Here is an 8315-nt window from a genome sequence, read left to right as displayed (position 1 = left end):
TCCTGTCTATTCTGCTGAATATGTGACTTTGTCATACTGACGCTAGGCCACATTCGTCTTGGAATGCGGCCTAGCGTGGAGCCTCAGGGCAGGTGGTTATTAATATGACAACACGTACGCATGCAGCGAACACACTCTTTCTCTCCCAGTCAAACACCTCATTTAGTTTGTTTTGATGAAGGCGTACGACCCAGCGCGCGAGAGAGAGGTGCAGAGACAAGGAGAGCGGAAGAGAAGAGAAAGAGAAGGCAGGCAGGCTGTTCTTTCTCAGAGTTCCCCGTGTCAGTTGTGTAAGAAAGCCGCCAAACCAATAATTTTGTCAAGTTCTTTTTTTAGCGGAGCGGCTGAAGCGTCTTTGGATTGCCACATGTATAAAGGCAGCCCGTATAAAGCTATTCACAGCACTGAATGAACACGCCATCTGTGGGGCTTTCTTATTTCCTCTTCTCTTTTCTTCCTCTCCTTTTTCAAGCCTTGTAATCAAATTTGAGCAAAATCAAATGGCGGGAGGATAGAAGAGAGAGCAGTGGGGGGGGGAGAGGGAGGAGGGTTCAATGAAAGTACCTTTTGTTGGTCTGAAACGAGCAAGTAATTTACAAAATGCCCTCCCTTTGTGCAGGGGGCTAAGGGAAGAAAGAAATCAGTAGCTTTTAGAAGCTAGGCCTTGCGCTGCGACGGGCAAGATAATGAAAGCCGTCTTGTGTTTGTGGGCTAGAGAGCATCTCAAAGGCAGACCGGGCCCCGGCTCAGGGTTAGCTCGGCTGCTGAAGAAGAGAGAAAAAAGAAAAAAAAACACAACACTCTCCTCTGTGTATGTGTGTGCATGCGTGTGTGTGTTTGTGTGTTTGGCAAAGAGCGGCAAAACAGGACGGCTGTGCCCGGCTACTCTTGGCAGAGACACTCCGAGGAACAGACAGAGTTGTCGTCGCCGAGGAGAGCAGAGGGATTAAACAATGGCTTCAACGGCTCATCTCCTCTTACCTGTTGTCCCCCCGGTTGCAGGTGCGTCTGGCCGGCCCCTACATTCAGGAGGTGTTACACCTCCGGAGAGGGTGCCTGGAGGAGAGACGAGGATGCAGGGGAGGAGATGGAGCACCCTGCGGGGATCGTGGTGCTGGAGGATTACGGGGGGGGCAGGAAGAGGTTTTCAAGCTGACGGCTTTTCATCCTCCGCTCGTCTGCGTGGACATCTCAGAGTGCAGCACCTGACTGCTGGAGGACACTCAGCCTCTACCTGCATGGATTATTACCTGAGTGACACCTGGGCAAGACTGCTGCCGTGGATTATTACAGGTCTGACCAGTTGGATTGGGTACATTTCTGTCTGTGCAAACTCAACGTAGATTTAACAACTCAGAAAAAGAGATTAGTGTGAGAAACGGATGCTGCCTGAGGTCACTCACCTGAGATGTAGTCACAGCAACGATAACTATTTATCTGCTCGACAGCCTCAAGTGATTCTGATCATACATTGGTAGCACTGCCTGAAGTTGAAATTCTTCAGTTATTCATAATTACATGACATTAAAGTTCATTTGAATGTCCGCTGTGTCTGGCCTACAGATGAGCTCCTGGTTTACTGAGGCGCTTTCCTGATGTGTCTTCCTGCGTTGCAGAGACTGGTGAGTTAACATTATTTCCACAACAGATATGTGTTGTTTATTTTGTATTCATTCATCTTTTTCCTTCTGCCAGTCTGTCTCTGTGTATCTCTTCAGTAGCCTCTCTCTTTGGTTGATGCTTGTAGTCTTGTCATCAGAGCTAAAAGCCTGAAAGCAATTCAAAGTTTGTTTGTCTTATATGCGTTCATGTTTATGTGTGTGTTAATACTTTTGATGCCATTCTTGCTTCATAGTGTGACTTAAAAGCTAGTTCTGCAGTGTAAAACATCTCTCCATCCCTGTCTTTTAATTGCTTGTTTGGCTTTTCTTGAATTCATAGACTTTAGTGCAACAGGAGAACTATGACATTTGAGTTTGTCTTGGTTAGAGTTACAGCTCGAGCTGGGAATCATTTAACCAAAGACAATACATTAAATCTATCATGGCATATGATGGCTCTTTCTTGATTAAACAGAATATCATCCGAGTTGGTTTCACTTTGCCGCGTGATACCTGCCACTCACTGTCAAACAACTCAAAAGGAAAACTTAAAAATTGTCAAATTGAAACTGTGAAGTGATGTTGGTCGAATCGAGGCAAGTTAATGCAAACAAAATACAGTATTAACTACAATATGTTGTAATACAGTAGAAGTACAAAAATAACGTCACTTAGTTATGTTTTTCCTTTTTAGTTTGGACCAGCATATGTTCACATAATCCTTTCAGATAAGGACTGTGATGGTCAAGCTATGGTTTTTGTGAACAGGAACTCAATAATTCTAGTTTGAGTACAGCAAGTATTTTGTATTGAGGTGGTTCTCTTCTGGGATGTGGAGTAAAAGACAATGACGACACAGTTGGCTTTGCTCGATAAAGGTTGGGAAATGACAACTTTTTTTAAAATTGCAAATTCACTCCTTGTGTCTACTGAACATTACATATTAATGGTCTCAAAAATTGTAGTAATACACACAAAAACACCATTGTTTGTAGAAACATGAAGCAAAACTTGTTTAGCGCAATCCATATTCATCAACACAAACCATTTATATATGATCAGGTGAACAGGCCGATTGACAGTGAAATGTGGGCACGGCCTTTATTATTGGAGATATTAGATGCAAATTACTTTTGTGAAATGTTGGATTTAAAGATAGTCGCCATCTTACTTTCAGTGATGGAAAGTAGCTTCTTGTTACTTCTACTCTGTTATTTAAAGGCACATATTGTGTTTTTTACACCACTACATTGCTATATTTGATCATTGAAGTAACTTTGCAGAATCTGAGTAATAACACTAAAGAAAATTAACAAATAGTTCATGAGTTATTGTAATTGGTTTATATAAGAAAAGACTGTATTGACCAACTGGGATACATTTACTCACTGCCCAGCAGAATATAAGAGTGAGTTAGCAACTTTCTACATTAGTGTGTGAGGGGAACCACAGCAACCGTTCTTCAGCTTGATGCTCCCAATGACTTGAAGCCATAGTCAGCTAATCATGAGTTAAACTGACTGAACAGATCCACTTTAAAGATGAAGATTTGAACCCAGCCCACTTTCCTGTAGCCATGAAATACACTCAGTCAAATATGTCAGCTACAGGACATAAAGAAGACCTTTGACCTTAGATTTCAAGACATCTAACTGTATTATTTCTTATTGGAAGTCATTTTAACCTAACCTAACCATTACATGCGTTTCACCAGTGTGTTCAACTTTTATGAGGACTAAAGTACTGTTGCCATGATTGCCTCCAAAATCCCATTTCAGATGACATTAGTTGGTGTACTTTTTTGAATGGTTTTCTAGTGGTTGAGGTTTGACTAAAGACGTGAAACATCTATACAATACAAGTGAGACTGGCGCAGCACTAGCTTGTGCATGCAGGAGGAAGTTACATCCTGTTCCAGTCTGCAGCATTCGACTTGAAGCAAACACTATCACCGGTGCATCCACAAGTCACGGATTAATCCATCCTTCCATATTCTGCCATTTATCTGGCTCCAGACTACAGAAGTTGGTGAATGATATTAGTCCCAGTTATGGCAACACATATGTAAAGTACTGACACTGCAGAACCCCTGTTCAGGTTGATCTTTCTTAACCTGAGACTCCTCAGCGACCCTATCAGTGCAGTGTCACACATCTCCTTCTCCAGCCGTTGTGTTCTTCAGGGAACAATAAACAAGCATGCCACATTCAAATAAGCTAATTTCTCTGATGGCATATTGAAATGTCAAAATTTGCACTGGAACAAATGCGCCGGTTGAATTGAATTGGAACAGAACGAGTAGTAATGAGCTATCTTGTTGTTGCCACACACTGACGGGCCGGGTCCCAGTCCGCCTGGAGGGTTACAGTCACTTAGTCACGCGGCATGCATCGCTGCTTTGATTGTCACCAACAAACCGCTCGGCCCAGGTGACTGTGTATGCATGCGTGTATGCGGGTGGAGACGGAAGATAGGAAAAGGCTAGCTTTTCACTTCCTTGTTTCTTCAAATCACAGCCACAGGTCGTTGTGTTTCTACCCTCGCACTATTTTAACTGCATTTTACATTCTGTAAAATCAACACTAAAGAGCTTGTAAATGAAAGAATAATGCAAACGTCAAGAAGATGAACTTTCAAGTCAACAGATCAAACGACTGTGTGGGGCCAACTGTGGGTTGTATACATTCAATCATCAGCAGTGGGCATTGCAGACACACCTGGCGGGAATCTAGTTGTTACTTATCAACAACGTACAAGTTCCCGAGCACACATGGACTTATAAAACAGCTCAAGTATCGCTCGCAGTGGTTAAACATGACAAGAATAACAAGACAGGCATGCAGTCATGCCATCAGATAACATCCAACATGACTTGAAGTTTAAAAATATATATTTGATATTAGATTCCAGCTGCTGCTTTTCATCCTTTCAGTGTCACGTTAGCCTCTTCTGAATTTGACTCCTCGCAGCATCTTCTCTATTAAATTTCATGGGTTATTAATCTCTGCTAGGCGATCTGTTGTGACCCGTACAGCTCCCCGAGGACCCTCTAATAACGGTTAATGGGCTGTTAGAGTAGTGACTCTCGGGACTGGATGGTCGTGTCTCACCACTAATTACAGCTCGTCCAACAGGAGAGGACGTGGACTGATTTCATCTGCGCGTGCGTGGAAGGCCGCACCTGCATGCGTGTGTGTGTGTGTGTGCGCGTGCCTCCGTCAGTCAGACTCCTCTTCCACTCAGCGAGCTGTGCATAGGCGGTCATTACCAGCAGCAGCAGCCGGTCATTAAGCCTGTCATTTTCCGCGTCAGCCAACTGACCTCCTGATTCAGACAGCTTCTGTATTTAACCTATGTGCGTGTTTGTGCAGGGCTGTGTGTGCAGAGTTCTACGTTAGTCAGAGTGCCACATTGTTATAAGATGAGAGGAAAGATGTACAGTGTTGGATTATGGGAGTGTTTGCATGCTGATGAGGTGCACATACATGCTTGTGTGTTTTTTGTTATTAAAGCAGACGAATTTGAAAGCAAAGTTAAATCAGTGAATTTTAAATAGGGCTCTGCACGGTTTTCAGACTGTTGTCTCAAACCTGAAATAGACTTCTCTTCTTTTGTGTTTGTGTTTGTTTCTCTTGTCTTGAGATGATCAAAGGTCATAAATATTACCTTTTCTTCCAGACTGACAGTCATGCCTAACACGTTGAGATCTGTAATAAAATCAATGTTTTCGACACCGAAGACATGTCAGGTAGAATGTTACCTGTATATAATATGTTACCATATACTGACAATATAATTAGCAAAGCTGCAATGATTAGTCGGCTCCTTGATAAGTCAGTCGACAGGAAAATGATGGCCAGCTATTTGATCATTCGTCCGCGTAATGTTTTCATGCAAAAATGGCAGAAAAAAATGTTTTCAGCCTCTCAAATATATAACTTAAACTTAAATTAGGTTTTTATATTAAACTGGATATATCTGGGTTTTGGATAAATCGAAATATTTTAAAACATTTCCTTGGACTTTACGATGTCAGGAAACATTTTGGTACACAGTATGCTGATATTTTGTAAAGCAAACAATCAAATCAAGTCCGACACACAGAAGATAGTTTAATGATTTGAAAATTTTTCTTCATTCTCTCTTTCTCCGATACTTTTTTGGTTGAAAATCCCTCTCAAAATATTGAACTGTTTGTTTGTGTCTTGGCAGGTCACACACAAAAAAGAGTGGTGTGAGCCCCTCACTGAAAAACCATAAACCATTCACTATGGGAACTTGCATTTCAGAATACGTTTTTGATTCCCCCCCCTCAGATGAAATACATAAGCTAGAATCACAGTGAGAATGGGAGAGTTGGCAGCCGTGCATGATTACATACTGCCCCAACCAAACCTCCACTGCAATGTGCACCAATGTGTAATGTCCTTGTCACTTTGGCGGGGCTCCTTTCTGTTGCCTCTCTTTCTATGAAGCTACATTTCTTCACCGCCATGTTCCACACCGCACTGCACATGCTACTTTGCAATGTTGTGTCTTTTTGCACGTTAGGTTTTGAAAACCTGTAGGAAAACTTGCTTTTTCCCCTACAGGGATGATTTTAAATCGGTGTGTACTGGTTCCTTCATTTATATATCCACTAAGACCGTCTGACTTCTCCACAGCTGGGATTAACCCCGTGCTACTTTGTCTTAGTCGCAGCTCACTGTGGCTCTCAGCAAGCCTCCTGAAGCCCTGCGAGAACCCGAAGAAGCTGAAATTAGGCAGCTTTCTGCCCTAAAGCTGCTGCATTAAGACAGCCCTCACCTTGGCCTGCCGGAGCTGCATGAGCTGGACGGCTAATCCAAAAGCTAGCAAAGTCAATCAGTCAGACCTTAAGCTAACTAAAGCTACCTCTGCTCTTCCTTGTCTTCCCGAGATAAGGTAATGAGGATATGGTGGGGTTAAGTTGAAGTTTGCCGCTCGTGTATTTAAGTCTCAGGTGCCACGTGTAATGGATGACCAGTGAATATCTCAGTAAATACACCGACTCTCAAGTCGCAAGGTAGGAATCACAGAGGTATTGTCTTAAGGCGATAAGGCAATGAGAGGGTTACAGAGTTGTATGAGTGGACGGGGGTAGGGGAGACTCGCACAGTAATACCTGCAATCTAGATGTGACACCACAGCTTGGCCCCCGAGTGGGCTAGGCGCTGTTAATATTCCCCTTTTGTCTTGTCCTGATAAGCTAATGGGGGTTACAGCGAGGATTGATGAGAGTGTTAAGAGCTGCATTAGTGGACAGAGAGGAACAGGGGACAGTCGAGCTCTTAAACCCCCTGGTGAGACACGGCAGGGCAGCTCTCAGCTGCAGGTGTTGATCACAGAGCAGGGGTCGTCTTGTGCTGATAAGGAGGAGCGGGGCAGGGTTAGAGATCGGGCCGCAAAAGGAAAAGGTTTATTTCCGAAAGGGCTCCGTGATGTTTGCGATATGATTTTCGATCCCATGCAAATCTGCGAGAGCTTTGAATTGTAAAACAGCGTCTATCATCCTTGCCCGAGGTCTCTTTATTGCTCTCATAGCAAAGTGGACTTTCAGTTGCAGTTTTAAAGCTCAATTCTGACTCTGATTCCTTTCTTTCTTTCTCCAATATCGCGGAGTAGTCGCCTCTCTGAATAGGCATGAACAAAAGAGCAACACTAAAGATGCAATAATCATCACCTCCAGCACCTCCAGTGACTCAAGCTGAATTAGTTTTACTCATTGCAAAACAAACGCGCCATCCAGCCAACAGACTGAAGCGCTTTAATAAAGTTTGTTTTAAAACATTACCTTGACACAGCAATCCCATTCTGTTCAACCAACAACCCCTTTATGACTCGGCAGAATGTCTTCTGTCAACGTCTTGATGGGCAGAGAACAGAAGAGAGGGCGTCATACAAGTCAAGCAATCATTGCACCAACATTATGGATGTGTCCTTGAGACTTGATTAAAAGAAAAGACTTGTTTAAAGAAAGCTAGAAGCTTTATGAAGTTATCTCCATCTTCTGTTCGTCTCACCTTGCTAGCCACAACTCAGCTACTGTTGGAGGCAAGAAAACAAAATGCTCGTTGTGTCATAGTGATACTTGTGAGAAGTTGGGACGAGATTTACCTTTTTTCTTTTACATTTCGTTTCTAGGTGAAAACCTGTGGACCTTAGCAGAGATTAGCAGAGAGCATTTGCACATGATTAACGAGCAAGAATGCACATCTACGTTTTACTTAGTGCAAAAGGTATTCTGACTGTCTACAGATACCACTTCTGCTTTTTTGCTTGTTGTTCCTTCATTGTCTTTTGTCTTTTTGGTGGTTCAGTTTTACACTGCTCTGTAGACTTTAGCATCAATCTTTATCTTTTTAGCCTGTTTTGGATCCTGAATCAGTTTGACTTCCTGGAAATATCATTCAAATGTTTATTGTAGAAGCTTCAGTCTGCTTCTCTCTGAAATTGCTTATTTCCAAGAGTTTTCACGGAGTGCATCTTGTGACACAGTGTGAGCTCCATGGTAGCTCGGACAGCTTTATGCAGTAGCAGCATGGGGCGGGGCTCAGCAAAGGGTCAATTGGTCAGTTGTGGTACTTTCCTGATTCCTGAAATGTCCAACAATGCAGCAATCTTACAGTTTCTGATAATAATAATAATACACATTAACTATCATCTTTGAGACGAGCCTAGATATCAAAATGCCAT

Source organism: Clinocottus analis, unplaced genomic scaffold (genome assembly GCF_023055335.1).
Source record: "Clinocottus analis isolate CAN_PGR_092001 unplaced genomic scaffold, fCliAna1.0.p SCAF_23, whole genome shotgun sequence".
In the NCBI taxonomy this organism is placed as follows: Eukaryota; Metazoa; Chordata; class Actinopteri; order Perciformes; family Cottidae; genus Clinocottus; species Clinocottus analis.
This window is presented reverse-complemented; position numbering follows the sequence as displayed.